Here is a 24,197-nt window from a genome sequence, read left to right on the forward strand (position 1 = left end):
GTTGCAGATGAAACTATATTTGTTAGAAGGATACACATTCAGGGAGAAGAAGAGGTTGATGGACTTCTTGAGTACCTGTAACACAAAAAAGAAAGTCAATACATGTATACAAACTGAATGATTACCTACCTGTTACACACTTGCAGACAGATAGTATCGAGTCACACACAGTTGCAGATGCACAGACCCTTGAAGGACAGATTCACCATCAGGGAGGGAGGGGTTCATGCTGTCCGGAAAAACCTGCAAGACAAGAAAAGAAAGTCAATACATGTATAGAAACTGAATGATTACCTACCTGTTACACACTTGCAGACAGGTAATTAGCTAGCCACACACACAGTTGCAATGGACAGACCCTTGTTGGCTGTATGCATAATCAAGAAGGGGGGAGCCACTGGTCTTGAAAGCCTGTAAGACAACAAAAAGGCACTACATGTATAGAAACTGAATGATCACTTACCTGTTACAGAGTTGCAGAATGATGGACAGCGAACCACACACAGTTGCAGATGAAAATATATTTGTTAGAAGAATACACCTTCAGGGAGAAGAAGAGGTTGATGGACTTCTTGAGAACCTGTAACACAAAAAAAGAAAGTCAATACATGTATAAAAACTAAATGATTACCCACCTGTTACACACTTGCAAACAGATTGATAGTGAGCCACACACACAGTTGCAATGGAAAGACCCTTGTTGGCTGTATGCACCATCAGGAAGGGGGGGAGCCATTGGACCTGAAAGCCTGTAAGACAACAGAAAGGCAATACATGTATAGAAACTAAATGATCACCTACCTGTTACACACTTGCAGACAGATAGATAGCGAGCCACACAAACAGTTCCAATTGACAGACCCTTGTTGGCTGTATGCACCAACAGGAAGGGAGGGGGCCATTGGTCCTGAAAGCATGTAATACGACAAAAAGGCAATATATGTATAGAAACTGAATGATCACCAACCTGTTACACACTTGCAGAAAGATAGTATTGAGTCACACACAGTTGCAGATGCACAGACCCTTGAAGGATAGATCCATCATCAGGAAACGGGGAGCCATTGGTCCTGAAAGCCTGTAAGACAAAAAAAGGCAATACATGTATAGAAACTGAATGATGACTTACCTGTTACAGAGTTGCAGAATAATGGACAGCGAACCACACACAGTTGCAGATGAAAATATATTTGTTAGAAGGATACACCTTCAGGGAGAAGAAGAGGTTGATGGACTTCTTGAGAACCTGTAGGAAAAAAAAAGAAAGTCAATACATGTATACAAACTGAATGATCACCAACCTGTTACACATGTGCAGACAGAAAGTAGCAAGTCACACACAGTTGCAGAAGCACAGACCCTTGAAGGACCGATTCACCATCAGAGAGGGAGGGGGTCATGCGGTCCGGAAAAACCTGTAAGACAAAAAAAGAAAGTCAATACATGTATAGAAACTGAATGATCACCTACTTGTTACACACTTGCAGACAGATAGATAGCAAGCCACACACACAGTTGCAATGGACAGACTCTTGTTGGCGGTATGCACCTTCAGGAAGGGGGGAGCCATTGGTCCTGAAAGCCTGTAAGACAAAAAAAGAAAAGTCAATACATGTACAGAAACTGAATGATCACCTACCTGTTACACATTTGCAGAAAGATTGATAGCGAGCCACACACAGTTGCAGTGGACAGACCCTTGTTGGCTGTATGAATCATCAGTAAGGGGGGGAGCCATTGGTCCTGTAAGCCTGTAATACAACAAAAAGGCAATATATGTATAGAAACTGAATAATCACTTACAGAGTTGCAGAATGATGGAAAGCGAACCACACACAGTTGCAGATGAAAATATATTTGTTAGAAGGATACACCTTCAGTGAGAACAAGAGGTTGTTGGACTTCTTGAGAACCTGTAACACAAAAAAGAAAGTCAATACATGTATAGAAACTGAATGATCACCAACCAGTTACACACCTGCAAAAAGATAGTATCGAGTCACACACAGTTGCAGATGCACAGACCCTTGAAGGACAGATCCATCATCAGGAAGGGAGGGAGGCGGTCATGCTATCCGAAAAACCTGTGAGACAAAAAAAAGAAAGTCAATACATGTATAGAAACTGAATGATCACCTACCTGTTACACACTTGCAGACAGATAGATAGCGAGCCACACACACAGTTGCAATTGACAGACCCTTCTTGGCTGTATGCACCATCAGGAAGCGGGGAGCCATTGGTCCTGAAAGCCTGTAAGACAAAAAAAGGCAATACATGTATAGAAACTGAATAATCACTTGCCTGTTACAGAGTTGCAGAATGATGGACAGCGAACCACACACAGTTGCAGATGAAAATATATTTGTTAGAAGGATACACCTTCAGGGAGAAGAAGAGGTAGATGGACTTCTTGAGTACCTGTAACACAAAAAAGAAAGTCAATACATGTATAGAAACTGAATGATTTCCTACCTGTTACACACTTGCAGAAAGATAGTAGCGAGCCACACACACAATTGCAATGGACAGACCCTTGTTGGCTGAATGCACCATCACGAAGGGGGGAGCCATTGGTCCTGAAAGCCTGTAAGACAACAAAAAGGCAATACATGTAAAGAAACTGAATAACCACTTGCCTGTTACATAGTTGCAGAATGATGGACAGCGAACCACACACAGTTTCAGATGAAAATATATTTGTTAGAAGGATACACCTTCAGGGAGAAGGAGAGGTTGATGGACTTCTTGAGAACCTGTAACACAAAAAAGAAAGTCAATACATGTATAGAAACTGAATGATCACCTATCTGTTACACACTTGAAGATTGATAGCAAGCCACACACACAGTTGCAATGGACAGACCCTTGTTGGCTGTATGCACCATCAGGAAGAGGGGAGCCATTGGTCCTAAGAACCTGTAAGACAACAAAAAGGCAATACATGTATAGAAACTGAATGATCACTTACCTGTTACAGAGTTGCAGAATGTTGGACAGCGAACCGGACACAGTTGCAGATGGAAATATATTTGTTAGAAGGATACACCTTCAGGGGGAAAAAGTGGTTGATGGACTTCTTGAGTACCTGTAACACAAAAAAGAAAGTTAATACATGTATAGAAACTGAATGATTACCTACCTGTTACACACTTGCAGACAGTTGGATAACGAGCCACACAAACAGATGCAATGGACAGACCCTTGTTGGCTGTATGCACCATCAGGATGGGAGGGAAGCCATTGCTCCTGAAAGCCTGTAAGACAACAAAAAGGCAATACATGTATAGAAACTGAATGATCACTTACCTGTTACAGAGTTGCAGAATGTTGGACAGCGAAACACACACAGTTGCAGATGAAAATATATTTGTTAGAAGAATACACCTTCAGGGAGAAGAAGAGGTTGATGGACTTCTTGAGAACCTGTAAGACAAAAAAAGAAAGTCAATACATGTATAGAACCTGCATTATCACCAAACTGTTACACACGTGCAGACAGATAGTATCGAGTCACACACAGTCGCAGATGCACAAACACTTTAAGGACAGATCCACCATCAGGGAGGGAGGGGGTCATACTGTCCAAAAAACCTGTAAGACAAAAAAAGAAAGTCAATACATGTATAGAAACTGAATGATCACCTACCTGTTACACACTTGCAAACAGATTGATATTGAGCCACACACACAGTTGCAACGGACAGACCCTTGTTGGCTGTATGCACCATCTGAAAGGGGGGAGCCATTGGTCCTGAAAGCCTGTAAGACAACAAAGAGGCAATGCATGTATAAAAACTAAATGATCACCTACCTGTTACACACTTGCAGACAGAAAGTAGCGAGTCACACACAGTTGCAGATGGACAGACCCTTGAAGGACAGATCCACCATCAGGGAGGGAGTGGGTCATACTGTCTGAAAAGCCTGTAAGACAACAAAAAGGCAATACATGTATGGAAACTGAATGATTACCTACCTGTTACACACTTGCAGAATGATAGTAGCGAGTCACACACACAGTTGCAATGGACAGAACCTTCTTGGCTGTATGCACCATCAGGAATCGGGGAGCCATTGGTCCTGAAAGTCTGTAAGACAAAAAAAATGCAATACATGTATAGAAATTGAATGATCACCTACCTGTTACACACTTGCAGACAGTTGGATAACGAGCCACACAAACAGATGCAATGGACAGACCCTTGTTGGCTGTATGCACCATCAGGATGGGAGGGAAGCCATTGCTCCTGAAAGCCTGTAAGACAACAAAAAGGCAATACATGTATAGAAACTGAATGATCACTTACCTGTTACAGAGTTGCAGAATGTTGGACAGCGAAACACACACAGTTGCAGATGAAAATATATTTGTTAGAAGAATACACCTTCAGGGAGAAGAAGAGGTTGATGGACTTCTTGAGAACCTGTAAGACAAAAAAAGAAAGTCAATACATGTATAGAACCTGCATTATCACCAAACTGTTACACACGTGCAGACAGATAGTATCGAGTCACACACAGTCGCAGATGCACAAACACTTTAAGGACAGATCCACCATCAGGGAGGGAGGGGGTCATACTGTCCAAAAAACCTGTAAGACAAAAAAAGAAAGTCAATACATGTATAGAAACTGAATGATCACCTACCTGTTACACACTTGCAAACAGATTGATATTGAGCCACACACACAGTTGCAACGGACAGACCCTTGTTGGCTGTATGCACCATCTGAAAGGGGGGAGCCATTGGTCCTGAAAGCCTGTAAGACAACAAAGAGGCAATGCATGTATAAAAACTAAATGATCACCTACCTGTTACACACTTGCAGACAGAAAGTAGCGAGTCACACACAGTTGCAGATGGACAGACCCTTGAAGGACAGATCCACCATCAGGGAGGGAGTGGGTCATACTGTCTGAAAAGCCTGTAAGACAACAAAAAGGCAATACATGTATGGAAACTGAATGATTACCTACCTGTTACACACTTGCAGAATGATAGTAGCGAGTCACACACACAGTTGCAATGGACAGAACCTTCTTGGCTGTATGCACCATCAGGAATCGGGGAGCCATTGGTCCTGAAAGTCTGTAAGACAAAAAAAATGCAATACATGTATAGAAATTGAATGATCACCTACCTGTTACACACTTGCAGACAGTTGGATAACGAGCCACACAAACAGATGCAATGGACAGACCCTTGTTGGCTGTATGCACCATCAGGATGGGAGGGAAGCCATTGCTCCTGAAAGCCTGTAAGACAACAAAAAGGCAATACATGTATAGAAACTGAATGATCACTTACCTGTTACAGAGTTGCAGAATGTTGGACAGCGAAACACACACAGTTGCAGATGAAAATATATTTGTTAGAAGAATACACCTTCAGGGAGAAGAAGAGGTTGATGGACTTCTTGAGAACCTGTAAGACAAAAAAAGAAAGTCAATACATGTATAGAACCTGCATTATCACCAAACTGTTACACACGTGCAGACAGATAGTATCGAGTCACACACAGTCGCAGATGCACAAACACTTTAAGGACAGATCCACCATCAGGGAGGGAGGGGGTCATACTGTCCAAAAAACCTGTAAGACAAAAAAAGAAAGTCAATACATGTATAGAAACTGAATGATCACCTACCTGTTACACACTTGCAAACAGATTGATATTGAGCCACACACACAGTTGCAACGGACAGACCCTTGTTGGCTGTATGCACCATCTGAAAGGGGGGAGCCATTGGTCCTGAAAGCCTGTAAGACAACAAAGAGGCAATGCATGTATAAAAACTAAATGATCACCTACCTGTTACACACTTGCAGACAGAAAGTAGCGAGTCACACACAGTTGCAGATGGACAGACCCTTGAAGGACAGATCCACCATCAGGGAGGGAGTGGGTCATACTGTCTGAAAAGCCTGTAAGACAACAAAAAGGCAATACATGTATGGAAACTGAATGATTACCTACCTGTTACACACTTGCAGAATGATAGTAGCGAGTCACACACACAGTTGCAATGGACAGAACCTTCTTGGCTGTATGCACCATCAGGAATCGGGGAGCCATTGGTCCTGAAAGTCTGTAAGACAAAAAAAATGCAATACATGTATAGAAATTGAATGATCACCTACCTGTTACACACTTGCAGACAGTTGGATAACGAGCCACACAAACAGATGCAATGGACAGACCCTTGTTGGCTGTATGCACCATCAGGATGGGAGGGAAGCCATTGCTCCTGAAAGCCTGTAAGACAACAAAAAGGCAATACATGTATAGAAACTGAATGATCACTTACCTGTTACAGAGTTGCAGAATGTTGGACAGCGAAACACACACAGTTGCAGATGAAAATATATTTGTTAGAAGAATACACCTTCAGGGAGAAGAAGAGGTTGATGGACTTCTTGAGAACCTGTAAGACAAAAAAAGAAAGTCAATACATGTATAGAACCTGCATTATCACCAAACTGTTACACACGTGCAGACAGATAGTATCGAGTCACACACAGTCGCAGATGCACAAACACTTTAAGGACAGATCCACCATCAGGGAGGGAGGGGGTCATACTGTCCAAAAAACCTGTAAGACAAAAAAAGAAAGTCAATACATGTATAGAAACTGAATGATCACCTACCTGTTACACACTTGCAAACAGATTGATATTGAGCCACACACACAGTTGCAACGGACAGACCCTTGTTGGCTGTATGCACCATCTGAAAGGGGGGAGCCATTGGTCCTGAAAGCCTGTAAGACAACAAAGAGGCAATGCATGTATAAAAACTAAATGATCACCTACCTGTTACACACTTGCAGACAGAAAGTAGCGAGTCACACACAGTTGCAGATGGACAGACCCTTGAAGGACAGATCCACCATCAGGGAGGGAGTGGGTCATACTGTCTGAAAAGCCTGTAAGACAACAAAAAGGCAATACATGTATGGAAACTGAATGATTACCTACCTGTTACACACTTGCAGAATGATAGTAGCGAGTCACACACACAGTTGCAATGGACAGAACCTTCTTGGCTGTATGCACCATCAGGAATCGGGGAGCCATTGGTCCTGAAAGTCTGTAAGACAAAAAAAATGCAATACATGTATAGAAATTGAATGATCACCTACCTGTTACACACTTGCAGACAGTTGGATAACGAGCCACACAAACAGATGCAATGGACAGACCCTTGTTGGCTGTATGCACCATCAGGATGGGAGGGAAGCCATTGCTCCTGAAAGCCTGTAAGACAACAAAAAGGCAATACATGTATAGAAACTGAATGATCACTTACCTGTTACAGAGTTGCAGAATGTTGGACAGCGAAACACACACAGTTGCAGATGAAAATATATTTGTTAGAAGAATACACCTTCAGGGAGAAGAAGAGGTTGATGGACTTCTTGAGAACCTGTAAGACAAAAAAAGAAAGTCAATACATGTATAGAACCTGCATTATCACCAAACTGTTACACACGTGCAGACAGATAGTATCGAGTCACACACAGTCGCAGATGCACAAACACTTTAAGGACAGATCCACCATCAGGGAGGGAGGGGGTCATACTGTCCAAAAAACCTGTAAGACAAAAAAAGAAAGTCAATACATGTATAGAAACTGAATGATCACCTACCTGTTACACACTTGCAAACAGATTGATATTGAGCCACACACACAGTTGCAACGGACAGACCCTTGTTGGCTGTATGCACCATCTGAAAGGGGGGAGCCATTGGTCCTGAAAGCCTGTAAGACAACAAAGAGGCAATGCATGTATAAAAACTAAATGATCACCTACCTGTTACACACTTGCAGACAGAAAGTAGCGAGTCACACACAGTTGCAGATGGACAGACCCTTGAAGGACAGATCCACCATCAGGGAGGGAGTGGGTCATACTGTCTGAAAAGCCTGTAAGACAACAAAAAGGCAATACATGTATGGAAACTGAATGATTACCTACCTGTTACACACTTGCAGAATGATAGTAGCGAGTCACACACAGTTGCAGATGCACAGACCCTTGAAGGACAGATTCACCATCAGGGAGGAAGGGGTTCATGCGGTCCGGAAAAACCTGCAAGACAAGAAAAGAAAGTCAATACATGTATAAGAACTGAATGATTACCTACCTGTTACACACTTGCATACAGATAGATAGCGAGACACACACAGTTGCAATGGACAGACCCTTCTTGGCTGTATGCACCATCGGGAAGGGGGGAGCCATTGGTCCTGAAAGCCTGTAAGACAACAAAAAGGCAATACATGTATAGAAACTGAATGATCACTTACCTGTTACAGAGTTGCAGAATGATGGACAGCGAACCACACACAGTTGCAGATGAAAATATATTTGTTAGAAGGATACACCTTCAGGGAGAAGAAGAGGTTGATGGACTTCTTGAGAACCTGTAACACAAAAAAGAAAGTCAATACATGTATAGACACTGAATGATCACCAACCTATTACACACTTGAAGATTGATAGCGAGTCAGACACACAGTTGCAATGGATAGACCCTTGTTTGCTGTATGCACCTTCAGGAAGGGGGAAGCCATTGGTGCTGAAAGCCTGTAAGAAAAGAAAAAGGCAATACATGTATAGAAACTGAATGATCACCAACCTGTTACACACTTGCAGACAGATAAATTGCGAGCCACACACACAGTTGCAATGGACAGACCCTTCTTGGCTGTATGCACCATCAGGAAGGGGGGAGCCATTGGTCCTGAAAGCCTGTAAGACAAAAAAAAATGCAATACATGTATAGAAACTGAATAATCACTTGCCTGTTACAGAGTTGCAGAATGATGGACAGCGAAACACACAGTTGCAGATGAAAATATATTTGTTAGAAGTATACACCTTCAGGGAGAAGAAGAGGTTGATGGACTTCTTGAGAACCTGTAAGACAAAAAAAAGAAAGTCAATACTTGTATAGAAACTGATTGATCACCAAACTGTGATCACACGTGCAGACAGATAGTAGCGAGTCACACACAGTTGCAGATGCACAGACCCTTGAAGGACAGATTCAACATCAGGGAGGAAGGGGTTCATGCTGTCCGGAAAAACCTGCAAGACAAGAAAAGAAAGTCAATACATGTATAGGAACTGAATGATTACCTACCTGTTACACACTTGAAGATTGATAGCGAGCCACACACACAGTTGCAATGGACAGACCCTTGCTGGCTGAAAGCACCATCACGAAGGGGGGAGCCATTGGTCCTGAAAGCCTGTAAGACAACAAAAAGGCAATACATGTAAAGAAACTGAATAACCACTTGCCTGTTACATAGTTGCAGAATGATGGACAGCGAACCACACACAGTTGCAGATGAAAATATATTTGTTAGAAGGATACACCTTCAGGGAGAAGAAGAGGTTGATGGACTTCTTGAGAACCTGTAACACAAAAAAGAAAGTCAATACATGTATAGAAACTGAATGATCACCAACCTGTTACACACTTGAAGATTGATAGCGAGCCACACACACAGTTGCAATGGACAGACCCTTGTTGGCTGTATGCACCATCAGGAAGAGGGGAGCCATTGGTCCTAAGAACCTGTTAGACAACAAAAAGGCAATACATGTATAGAAACTGAATGATCACTTACCTGTTATAGAGTTGCAGAATGTTGGACAGCGAACCGGACACAGTTGCAGATGGAAATATATTTGTTAGAAGGATACACCTTCAGGGAGAAAAAGAGGTTGATGGACTTCTTGATTACCTGTAACACAAAAAAGAAAGTCAAAACATGTATAGAAACTGAATGATCACCAAACTGTGATCACACGTGCAGACAGATAGTAGTGAGTCACACACAGTCGCAGATGCACAGACCCTTGAAGGACAGATCCACCATCAGGGAGGGAGGGGGTCATACTGTCCGAAAAACCTGTAAGACAAAAAAAGAAAGTCAATACATGTATAGAAACTGAATGATCCCCTACCTGTTACACACTTGCAGACAGATTGATAGCGAGCCACACACACAGTTGCAATGGACAGACCCTTATTGGCTGTATACATCAGGAAGAGGGGAGCCATTGGTCCTGAAAGCCTGTAAAACAACAAAAAGGCAATTCATGTACAGAAACTGAATGATCACTTACAGAGTTGCAGAATGATGGACAGTGAACCGGACACAGTTGCAGATGAAAATATATTTGTTAGAAGGATACACATTCAGGGAAAAGAAGAGGTTGATGGACTTCTTGAGAACCTGTAACACAAAAAAGAAAGGCAATACATGTATAGAAACTGAATGATCACCTACCTGTTACACATTTGCAGACAGATAGTAGCGATCCACACACACAGTTGCAATGGACAGACCCTTGTTGGCTGTATGTACCATCAGGAAGAGAGGGAGGCGGTCGTGCTATCCGAAAAACCTGTAAGACAAAAAAAGAAAGTCAATACATGTATAGAAATGAATGATCACCTACCTGTTACACACTCGCAGGCAGATTGATAGGGAGACACACACAGTTGCAATGGACAGACCCTTGTTCGCTGTATGCACCATCAGGAAGGGGGGAGCCATTGGTCCTGAATGCCTCTAAGACAACAAAAAGGCAATACATGTATAGAAACTCAATGATCACTAACCTTTTACAGAGTTGCAGAATGATGGACAGCGAACCACACACAGTTGCAGATGAAAATATATTTGTTAGAAGAATACACCTTCAGGGAGAAGAAGAGGTTGATGGACTTCTTGAGTACCTGTAACACAAAAAAGAGAGTCAATACATGTATTCAAACTGAATGATCACCAACCTGTTACACATGTGCAGACAGAAAGTAGCAAGTCACACACAGTTGCAGATGCACAGACCCTTGAAGGACAGATTCACCAACAGGGAGGGAGGGGTTCATGCGGTCCGGAAAAACCAGCAAGACAAAAAAAAGAAAGTCAATACATGTATAAAAACTAAATGATTACCCACCTGTTACACACTTGCAAACAGATTGATAGTGAGCCACACACACAGTTGCAATGGAAAGACCCTTGTTGGCTGTATGCACCATCAGGAAGGGGGGGAGCCATTGGTCCTGAAAGCCTGTAAGACAACAAAAAGGCAATACATGTATGGAAAGTGAATGATCACCTACATGTTACACACTTGCAGACAGATAGATAGCGAGCCACACAAACAGTTCCAATAGACAGACCCTTGTTGGCTGTATGCACCATCAGGAAGGGGGGAGCCATTGGTCCTGAAAGCCTGTAAGACAACAAAAAGACAATACATGTATAGAAACTGAATGATCACTTACCTGTTACAGAGTTGCAGAATGTTGGACAGCGAACCAGACACAGTTGCAGATGAAACTATATTTGTTAGAAGGATACACATTCAGGGAGAAGAAGATGTTGATGGACTTCTTGAGTACCTGTAACACAAAAAAGAAAGTCAATACATGTATACAAACTGAATGATTACCTACCTGTTACACACTTGCAGACAGATAGTATCGAGTCACACACAGTTGCAGATGCACAGACCCTTGAAGGACAGATTCACCATCAGGGAGGGAGGGGTTCATGCGGTCCGGAAAAACCTGCAAGACAAGAAAAGAAAGTCAATACATGTATAGAAACTGAATGATTACCTACCTGTTACACACTTGCAGACAGGTAATTAGCTAGCCACACACACAGTTGCAATGGACAGACCCTTGTTGGCTGTATGCATAATCAAGAAGGGGGGAGCCACTGGTCTTGAAAGCCTGTAAGACAACAAAAAGGCACTACATGTATAGAAACTGAATGATCACTTACCTGTTACAGAGTTGCAGAATGATGGACAGCGAACCACACACAGTTGCAGATGAAAATATATTTGTTAGAAGAATACACCTTCAGGGAGAAGAAGAGGTTGATGGACTTCTTGAGAACCTGTAACACAAAAAAAGAAAGTCAATACATGTATAAAAACTAAATGATTACCCACCTGTTACACACTTGCAAACAGATTGATAGTGAGCCACACACACAGTTGCAATGGAAAGACCCTTGTTGGCTGTATGCACCATCAGGAAGGGGGGGAGCCATTGGACCTGAAAGCCTGTAAGACAACAGAAAGGCAATACATGTATAGAAACTAAATGATCACCTACCTGTTACACACTTGCAGACAGATAGATAGCGAGCCACACAAACAGTTCCAATTGACAGACCCTTGTTGGCTGTATGCACCAACAGGAAGGGAGGGGGCCATTGGTCCTGAAAGCATGTAATACGACAAAAAGGCAATATATGTATAGAAACTGAATGATCACCAACCTGTTACACACTTGCAGAAAGATAGTATTGAGTCACACACAGTTGCAGATGCACAGACCCTTGAAGGATAGATCCATCATCAGGAAACGGGGAGCCATTGGTCCTGAAAGCCTGTAAGACAAAAAAAGGCAATACATGTATAGAAACTGAATGATGACTTACCTGTTACAGAGTTGCAGAATAATGGACAGCGAACCACACACAGTTGCAGATGAAAATATATTTGTTAGAAGGATACACCTTCAGGGAGAAGAAGAGGTTGATGGACTTCTTGAGAACCTGTAGGAAAAAAAAAGAAAGTCAATACATGTATACAAACTGAATGATCACCAACCTGTTACACATGTGCAGACAGAAAGTAGCAAGTCACACACAGTTGCAGAAGCACAGACCCTTGAAGGACCGATTCACCATCAGAGAGGGAGGGGGTCATGCGGTCCGAAAAAACCTGTAAGACAAAAAAAGAAAGTCAATACATGTATAGAAACTGAATGATCACCTACTTGTTACACACTTGCAGACAGATAGATAGCAAGCCACACACACAGTTGCAATGGACAGACTCTTGTTGGCGGTATGCACCTTCAGGAAGGGGGGAGCCATTGGTCCTGAAAGCCTGTAAGACAAAAAAAGAAAAGTCAATACATGTACAGAAACTGAATGATCACCTACCTGTTACACATTTGCAGAAAGATTGATAGCGAGCCACACACAGTTGCAGTGGACAGACCCTTGTTGGCTGTATGAATCATCAGTAAGGGGGGGAGCCATTGGTCCTGTAAGCCTGTAATACAACAAAAAGGCAATATATGTATAGAAACTGAATAATCACTTACAGAGTTGCAGAATGATGGAAAGCGAACCACACACAGTTGCAGATGAAAATATATTTGTTAGAAGGATACACCTTCAGTGAGAACAAGAGGTTGTTGGACTTCTTGAGAACCTGTAACACAAAAAAGAAAGTCAATACATGTATAGAAACTGAATGATCACCAACCAGTTACACACCTGCAAAAAGATAGTATCGAGTCACACACAGTTGCAGATGCACAGACCCTTGAAGGACAGATCCATCATCAGGAAGGGAGGGAGGCGGTCATGCTATCCGAAAAACCTGTGAGACAAAAAAAAGAAAGTCAATACATGTATAGAAACTGAATGATCACCTACCTGTTACACACTTGCAGACAGATAGATAGCGAGCCACACACACAGTTGCAATTGACAGACCCTTCTTGGCTGTATGCACCATCAGGAAGCGGGGAGCCATTGGTCCTGAAAGCCTGTAAGACAAAAAAAGGCAATACATGTATAGAAACTGAATAATCACTTGCCTGTTACAGAGTTGCAGAATGATGGACAGCGAACCACACACAGTTGCAGATGAAAATATATTTGTTAGAAGGATACACCTTCAGGGAGAAGGAGAGGTTGATGGACTTCTTGAGAACCTGTAACACAAAAAAGAAAGTCAATACATGTATAGAAACTGAATGATCACCTATCTGTTACACACTTGAAGATTGATAGCGAGCCACACACACAGTTGCAATGGACAGACCATTGTTGGCTGTATGCACCATCAGGAAGAGGGGAGCCATTGGTCCTAAGAACCTGTAAGACAACAAAAAGGCAATACATGTATAGAAACTGAATGATCACTTACCTGTTACAGAGTTGCAGAATGTTGGACAGCGAACCGGACACAGTTGCAGATGGAAATATATTTGTTAGAAGGATACACCTTCAGGGGGAAAAAGTGGTTGATGGACTTCTTGAGTACCTGTAACACAAAAAAGAAAGTTAATACATGTATAGAAACTGAATGATTACCTACCTGTTACAGACTTGCAGACAGATAGATAGCGAGACACACACAGTTGCAATGGACAGACCCTTGTTGGATGTATGCACCATCGGGAAGGGGGGAGCCATTGGTCCTGAAAGCCTGTAAGACAACAAAAAGGAAATATATGTATAGAAACTGAATGATCACTTACCTGTTACAGAGTTGCAGAATGATGGACAGCGAACCACACACAGTTGCAGATGCACAGACCCTTGAAAGACAGATTCACCATCAGGGAGGGAGGGGTTCATGCGGTCCATAAAATCCTGCAAGACAAAAAAAGAAAGTTTATACATGTATAGAAACTAAATGATTAACTACCTGTTACACACTTGCAGACAAATAGATAGCGAGCCACACACACAGTTGCAATGGACAGACCCTTGTTCGCTGTATGCACCATCAGGAAGGGGGGAGCCATTGGTTCTGAAAGCCTGTAAGACAACAAAAAGGCAATACATGTATAAAAACAAAAAGATCACCTACCTGTTACACACTTGCAGAGAGATTGATAGCGAGCCACACACACAGTTGCAATGGACAGACCCTTGTTGGCTGTATGCACAATCAGGAAGGGGGGAGCCATTGGTCCTGAATGCCTGTAAGACAACAAAAAGGCAATACATGTATAAAAACAAAAAGATCACCTACCTGTTACACAATTGCAGACAGAAAGTAGCGAGTCACAAACAGTTTCAGATGCATAGACCCTTGAAGGACAGATCCACCATCAGGGAGGGAGGGGGTTATACTGTCTGAAAAGCCTTTAAGACAACAAAAAGTCAATACATGTATAGAAATTGAATGATCACTTACCTGTTACAGAGTTGCAGAATGATGGACAGCGAACCACACACAGTTGCAGATGAAAATATATTTTTTAGAAGGATACACCTTCAGGGAGAAGAAGGAGGTTGATGGACGTCTTCAGTACCTGTAACACAAAAAAGAAAGTCAATAAATGTATACAAACTGAATGATTACCTTCCTGTTACATACTTGCAGACAGATAGTAGCGAGTCACACACAGTTGCAGATGCACAGACCCTTGAAGGACAGATTCACCATCAGGGAGGAAGGGGTTCATGCGGTCTGGAAAAACCTGCAAGACAAGAAAAGAAAGTCAATACATGTATAGAAACTGAATGATTTCCTACCTGTTACACACTTGCAGACAGATAGATAGCGAGACACACACAGTTGCAATGGACAGACCCTTGTTGGATGTATGCACCATCGGGAAGGGGGGAGCCATTGGTCCTGAAAGCCTGTAAGACAACAAAAAGGCAATACATGTATAGAAACTGAATGATCACTTACCTGTTACAGAGTTGCAGAATGATGGACAGCGAACCACACACAGTTGCAGATGAAAATATATTTGTTAGAAGGATACACCTTCAGGGAGAAGAAGAGGTTGATGGACTTCTTGAGAACCTGTAACACAAAAAAGAAAGTCAATACATGTATAGAAACTGAATGATCACCTATCTGTTACACACTTGAAGATTGATAGCGAGCCACACACACAGTTGCAATGGACAGACCCTTGTTGGCTGTATGCACCATCAGGAAGAGGGGAGCCATTGGCCCTAAAAACCTGTAAGACAACAAAAAGGCAATACATGTATAGAAACTGAATGATCACTTACCTGTTACAGAGTTGCAGAATGTTGGACAGCGAACCGGACACAGTTGCAGATGGAAATATATTTGATAGAAGGATACACCTTAAGGGAGAAAAAGTGGTTGATGGACTTCTTGAGTACCTGTAACACAAAAAAGAAAGTTAATACATGTATAGAAACTGAATCATTACCTACCTGTTACACACTTGCAGACAGATAGTAGCGAGTCACACACAGTTGCAGATGCACAGACCCTTGAAGGACAGATTCACCATCAGGGAGGAAGGGGTTCATGCGGTCCGGAAAAACCTGCAAGACAAGAAAAGAAAGTCAATACATGTATAGGAACTGAATGATTACCTACCTGTTACACACTTGCAGACAGATAGATAGCGAGACACACACAGTTGCAATGGACAGACCCTTGTTGGCTGTATGCACCATCAGGAAGCGGGGAGCCATTGGTCCTGAAAGCCTGTAAGACAAAAAAAGGCAATACATGTATAGAAACTGAATGATGACTTACCTGTTACAGAGTTGCAGAATAATGGACAGCGAACCACACACAGTTGCAGATGAAAATATATTTGTTAGAAGGATACACCTTCAGGGAGAAGAAGAGGTTGATGGACTTCTTGAGAACCTGTAGGAAAAAAAAAGAAAGTCAATACATGTATACAAACTGAATGATCACCAACCTGTTACACATTTGCAGGAAGATTGATAGCGAGCCACACACATTTGCAGTGGACAGACCCTTGTTGGCTGTATGAATCATCAGTAAGGGGGGGAGCCATTGGTCCTGTAAGCCTGTAATACATCAAAAAGGCAATATATGTATAGAAACTGAATGATCACTTACAGAGTTGCAGAATGATGGACAGCGAACCACACACAGTTGCAGATGAAAATATATTTGTTAGAAGGATACACCTTCAGTGAGAACAAGAGGTTGTTGGACTTCTTGAGAACCTGTAACACAAAAAAGAAAGTCAATACATGTATAGAAACTGAACGATCACCAACCAGTTACACACCTGCAGAAAGATAGTATCGAGTCACACACAGTTGCAGATGCACAGACCCTTGAAGGACAGATCCATCATCAGGAAGGGAGGGAGGCGGTCATGCTATCCGAAAAACCTGTGAGACAAAAAAAAGAAAGTCAATACATGTATAGAAACTGAATGATCACCTACCTGTTACACACTTGCAGACAGATAGATAGCAAGCCACACACACAGTTGCAATGGACAGACCCTTCTTGGCCGTATGCACCATCAGGAAGCGGGGAGCCATTGGTCCTGAAAGCCTGTAAGACAAAAAAAAGGCAATACATGTATAGAAACTGAATAATCACTTGCCTGTTACAGAGTTGCAGAATGATGGACAGCGAACCACACACAGTTGCAGATGAAAATATATTTGTTAGAAGGATACACCTTCAGGGAGAAGAAGAGGTAGATGGACTTCTTGAGTACCTGTAACACAAAAAAGAAAGTCAATACATGTATAGAAACTGAATGATTTCCTACCTGTTACACACTTGCAGACAGATAGATAGCGAGACACACACAGTTGCAATGGACAGACCCTTGTTGGATGTATGCACCATCGGGAAGGGGGGAGCCATTGGTCCTGAAAGCCTGTAAGACAACAAAAAGGCAATACATGTATAGAAACTGAATGATCACTTACCTGTTACAGAGTTGCAGAATGATGGACAGCGAACCACACACAGTTGCAGATGAAAATATATTTGTTAGAAGGATACACCTTCAGGGAGAAGAAGAGGTTGATGGACTTCTTGAGAACCTGTAACACAAAAAAGAAAGTCAATACATGTATAGAAACTGAATGATCACCTATCTGTTACACACTTGAAGATTGATAGCGAGCCACACACACAGTTGCAATGGACAGACCCTTGTTGGCTGTATGCACCATCAGGAAGAGGGGAGCCATTGGCCCTAAAAACCTGTAAGACAACAAAAAGGCTGATAGCGAGATTGATAGCGAGACATATACAGTTGCAATGGACAGACCCTTGTTGGCTGTATGCACCATCAGGAAGCGGGGAGCCATTGGTCCTGAAAGCCTGTATGACAAAAAAAGGCAATACATGTATAGAAACTGAATGATGACTTACCTGTTACAGAGTTGCAGAATGATGGACAGCAAACCACACACAGTTGCAGATGAAAATATATTTGTTAGAAGGATACACCTTCAGGGAGAAGAAGAGGTTGATGGACTTCTTGAGAACCTGTAGGAAAAAAAAAGAAAGTCAATACATGTATACAAACTGAATGATCACCAACCTGTTACACATGTGCAGACAGAAAGTAGCAAGTCACACACAGTTGCAGAAGCACAGACCCTTGAAGGACAGATTCACCATCAGAGAGGGAGGGGGTCATGCGGTCCGGAAAAACCTGTAAGACAAAAAAAGAAAGTCAATACATGAATAGAAACTGAATGATCACCTACTTGTTACACACTTGCAGACAGATAGATAGCAAGCCACACACACAGTTGCAATGGACAGACTCTTGTTGGCGGTATGCACCTTCAGGAAGGGGGGAGCCATTGGTCCTGAAAGCCTGTAAGACAAAAAAAGAAAAGTCAATACATGTACAGAAACTGAATGATCACCTACCTGTTACACATTTGCAGAAAGATTTATAGCGAGCCACACACATTTGCAGTGGACAGACCCTTGTTGGCTGTATGAATCATCAGTAAGGGGGGGAGCCATTGGTCCTGTAAGCCTGTAATACATCAAAAAGGCAATATATGTATAGAAACTGAATGATCACTTACAGAGTTGCAGAATGATGGACAGCGAACCACACACAGTTGCAGATGAAAATATATTTGTTAGAAGGATACACCTTCAGGGAGAAGAAGAGGTTGATGGACTTCTTGAGAACCTGTAGGAAAAAAAAAGAAAGTCAATACATGTATACAAACTGAATGATCACCAACCTGTTACACATTTGCAGGAAGATTGATAGCGAGCCACACACATTTGCAGTGGACAGACCCTTGTTGGCTGTATGAATCATCAGTAAGGGGGGGAGCCATTGGTCCTGTAAGCCTGTAATACATCAAAAAGGCAATATATGTATAGAAACTGAATGATCACTTACAGAGTTGCAGAATGATGGACAGCGAACCACACACAGTTGCAGATGAAAATATATTTGTTAGAAGGATACACCTTCAGTGAGAACAAGAGGTTGTTGGACTTCTTGAGAACCTGTAACACAAAAAAGAAAGTCAATACATGTATAGAAACTGAATGATCACCAACCAGTTACACACCTGCAGAAAGATAGTATCGAGTCACACACAGTTGCAGATGCACAGACCCTTGAAGGACAGATCCATCATCAGGAAGGGAGGGAGGCGGTCATGCTAACCGAAAAACCTGTGAGACAAAAAAAAGAAAGTCAATACATGTATAGAAACTGAATGATCACCTACCTGTTACACACTTGCAGACAGATAGATAGCAAGCCACACACACAGTTGCAATGGACAGACCCTTCTTGGCTGTATGCACCATCAGGAAGCGGGGAGCCATTGGTCCTGAAAGCCTGTAAGACAACAAAAAGGCAATACATGTATAGAAACTGAATGATCACTTACCTGTTACAGAGTTGCAGAATGATGGACAGCGAAACACACACAGTTGCAGATGAAAATATATTTGTTAGAAGGATACACCTTCAGGGAGAAGAAGAGGTTAATGGACTTCTTGAGAACCTGTAACACAAAAAAGAAAGTCAATACATGTATAGAAACTGAATGATCACCTACCTGTTACACACTTGAAGATTGATAGCGAGCCACACACACAGTTGCAATGGACAGACCCTTGTTGGCTGTATGCACCATCAGGAAGAGGGGAGCCATTGGCCCTAAAAACCTGTAAGACAACAAAAAGGCAATACATGTATAGAAACTGAATGAACACTTACCTGTTACAGAGTTGCAGAATGTTGGACAGCGAACCGGACACAGTTGCAGATGGAAATATATTTGTTAGAAGGATACACCTTCAGGGAGAAAAAGTGGTTGATGGACTTCTTGAGTACCTGTAACACAAAAAAGAAAGTTAATACATGTATAGAAACTGAATGATTACCTACCTGTTACACACTTGCAGACAGATAGTAGCGAGTCACACACAGTTGCAGATGCACAGACCCTTGAAGGACAGATTCACCATCAGGGAGGAAGGGGTTCATGCGGTCCGGAAAAACCTGCAAGACAAGAAAAGAAAGTCAATACATGTATAGGAACTGAATGATTACCTACCTGTTACACACTTGCAGACAGATAGATAGCGAGACACACACAGTTGCAATGGACAGACCCTTGTTGGCTGTATGCACCATCAGGAAGCGGGGAGCCATTGGTCCTGAAAGCCTGCAAGACAAAAAAAGGCAATACATGTATAGAAACTGAATGATCACTTACCTGTTACAGAGTTGCAGAATGATGGACAGCGAAACACACACAGTTGCAGATGAAAATATATTTGTTAGAAGGATACACCTTCAGGGAGAAGAAGAGGTTAATGGACTTCTTGAGAACCTGTAACACAAAAAAGAAAGTCAATACATGTATAGAAACTGAATGATCACCTATCTGTTACACACTTGAAGATTGATAGCGAGCCACACACACAGTTGCAATGGACAGACCCTTGTTGGCTGTATGCACCATCAGGAAGAGGGGAGCCATTGGCCCTAAAAACCTGTAAGACAACAAAAAGGCAATACATGTATAGAAACTGAATGAACACTTACCTGTTACAGAGTTGCAGAATGTTGGACAGCGAACCGGACACAGTTGCAGATGGAAATATATTTGTTAGAAGGATACACCTTCAGGGAGAAAAAGTGGTTGATGGACTTCTTGAGTACCTGTAACACAAAAAAGAAAGTTAATACATGTATAGAAACTGAATGATTACCTACCTGTTACACACTTGCAGACAGATAGTAGCGAGTCACACACAGTTGCAGATGCACAGACCCTTGAAGGACAGATTCACCATCAGGGAGGAAGGGGTTCATGCGGTCCGGAAAAACCTGCAAGACAAGAAAAGAAAGTCAATACATGTATAGGAACTGAATGATTACCTACCTGTTACACACTTGCAGACAGATAGATAGCGAGACACACACAGTTGCAATGGACAGACCCTTGTTGGCTGTATGCACCATCAGGAAGCGGGGAGCCATTGGTCCTGAAAGCCTGTAAGACAAAAAAAGGCAATACATGTATAGAAACTGAATGATGACTTACCTGTTACAGAGTTGCAGAATGATGGACAGCGAACCACACACAGTTGCAGATGAAAATATATTTGTTAGAAGGATACACCTTCAGGGAGAAGAAGAGGTTGATGGACTTCTTGAGATCCTGTAGGAAAAAAAAAGAAAGTCAATACATGTATACAAACTGAATGATCACCAACCTGTTACACATGTGCAGACAGAAAGTAGCAAGTCACACACAGTTGCAGAAGCACAGACCCTTGAAGGACAGATTCACCATCAGAGAGGGAGGGGGTCATGCAGTCCGGAAAAACCTGTAAGACAAAAAAAGAAAGTCAATACATGTATAGAAACTGAATGATCACCTACTTGTTACACACTTGCAGACAGATAGATAGCAAGCCACACACACAGTTGCAATGGACAGACTCTTGTTGGCGGTATGCACCTTCAGGAAGGGGGGAGCCATTGGTCCTGAAAGCCTGTAAGACAAAAAAAGAAAAGTCAATACATGTACAGACACTGAATGATCACCTACCTGTTACACATTTGCAGAAAGATTGATAGCGAGCCACACACAGTTGCAGTGGACAGACCCTTGTCGGCTGTATGAATCATCAGTAAGGGGGGGAGCCATTGGTCCTGTAAGCCTGTAAAACAAAAAGACAATTCATGTACAGAAACTGAATGATCACTTACAGAGTTGCAGAATGATGGACAGTGAACCGGACACAGTTGCAGATGAAAATATAGTTGTTAGAAGGATACACATTCAGGGAAAAGAAGAGGTTGATGGACTTCTTGAGTACCTGTAACACAAAAAAGAAAGTCAATACATGTATAGAAACTGAATGATTACCTACCTGTTACACACTTGCAGACAGACTGATAGCGAGCCACATACAAACAGTTGCAATGGACAGACCTTTGTTGGCTGTATGCACCATCAGGAAGGGGGGAGCATTTTGGAACTGAAAGCCTGTAAGACAACAAAAATGCAATACGTGTATAGAAACTGAATGATCACCTACCTTTTACACACTTGCAGATAGATAGATAGCGAGCCACACACACAGTTGCAATGGACAGACCCTTCTTGGCTGTATGCACCATCAGGAAGGGGGGAGCCATTGGTCCTGAAAGCCTGTAAAACAAAAAGACAATTCATGTACAGAAACTGAATGATCACTTACAGAGTTGCAGAATGATGGACAGTGAACCGGACACAGTTGCAGATGAAAATATAGTTGTTAGAAGGATACACATTCAGGGAAAAGAAGAGGTTGATGGACTTCTTGAGAACCTGTAACACAAAAAAGAAAGGCAATACATGTATAGAAACTGAATGATCATCTACCTGTTACACACTTGCAGACAGATAGTAGCGATCCACACACACAGTTGCAATGGACAGACCCTTGTTGGCTGTATGCACCATTAGGAAGGGAGGGAGGTGGTCGTGCTATCCGAAAAACCTGTAAGACAAAAAAAGAAAGTCAATACATGTATAGAAACTAAATGATTACCTACCTGTTACATACTTGCAGATAGATGGATAGCGAGCAACACATAAAGTTGCAATGGACAGACCCTTGTTCGCTGTATGCACCATCAGGAAGGGGGGAGCCATTGGTCCTGAATGCCTCTAAGACAACAAAAAGGAAATACATGTATAAAAACAAAAAGATCACCTACCTGTTACACACTTGCAGACAGAAAGTAGCGAGTCACACACAGTTTCAGATGCACAGACCATTGAAGGACAGATCCACCATCAGGGAGGGAGGGGGTCATACTATCTGAAAAGCCTGTAAGACAAAAAAAAGGCAATACATGTATAGAAACTGAATGATCACTTACGTGTTACAGAGTTGCAGAATGATGGACAGCGAACCAAACACAGTTGCAGATGGAAATATATTTGTTAGAAGGATACACCTTCAGGGAGAAGAAGAGGTTGATGGACTTCTTGAGAACTTGTAAGACAAAAAACAGAAAGTCAATACATGTATAGAAACTGAATATAGTGAGGCCCATGGGGTAGACTTGGAAAGGAGAGTGGGATCCGTTCCCAGACCTAATGTGAGAAACTGTACATGAGCTGAACAAACATAACGTAAAAGAGATGTTAAGGGGTCCAGCTGTGTCTGCAGCACATAGACCATGTAAGTAATGGTGGGGGCTAATGATGGTTCCTCATGGATGAAATGCAGACATCCTGCATATGACAACAGTCCAACAACATATGACGTATAGTAGGGTATAAAACATAAGGTATTCCTTTGTCTGGGAGAGAGAGAAGAGGGGCACCCAGAATTGGCAGACTCCCTCCATATTGTACTTTTGATTGGAATAAAATGTTTCATTGTTACAACTGAAAGACGGTGGTCACGAGTCAAAAGAAGTCCTCCTCCGAAGAAGTACAAGAACCACGACAAAGTTTATTGAGGTACCTGCTGGAACAGCCTGACAAAAGTGTGTTGCAATAATCTAACCGTGAGGTTAAGTGTGTACTAGCTTTTCTGCATCTTGTAGAGAAGGAATGTCTTAGTTTGGCAATGTAGGCTGTCCTAGTTATTTAGTTATATGTTGCTCAAATGATAGATCGGAATCAAATAAGACACCAAGATTTGTAGCTGCTGGACCCAGAATAATGCAAAAAAGAACAGCCAAGTCTAACATTTAGTCTAAGTTTACTTCTAGTGTCTTTTGGACCTAAAAAGAAAACCTCTGTTTTGTTACTGTTAAGGAGAACGAAGTCATGTGGCATCCAGAGTACATCCTTCACACAGTCCTCAATTTTCTTTAATCTAGAGTTACTATCAGGTTTGGCTGATACAGATGCAGATGACACTGCTCTATATAAGTTAACATCCTGTCTGCTTATAACCGCCCTGTGGTAACATCTATAATGTAAATAATAAATGCCCTTAAATAGAGCATTGTGGAACACCATACCGGACTTCTGTGTAATTTAGAAATACGGACTGATAGGGTTTGTTTAGATATGATTTGAACCACAATAGGGCTGTTTCTGTGATTCCAACCATGTTCTCTAATCTTTCAAAGAGAATAGTGTTATCTATAGTTTCAA

Source organism: Salminus brasiliensis, chromosome 10 (genome assembly GCF_030463535.1).
Source record: "Salminus brasiliensis chromosome 10, fSalBra1.hap2, whole genome shotgun sequence".
NCBI lineage: Eukaryota > Metazoa > Chordata > Actinopteri > Characiformes > Bryconidae > Salminus > Salminus brasiliensis.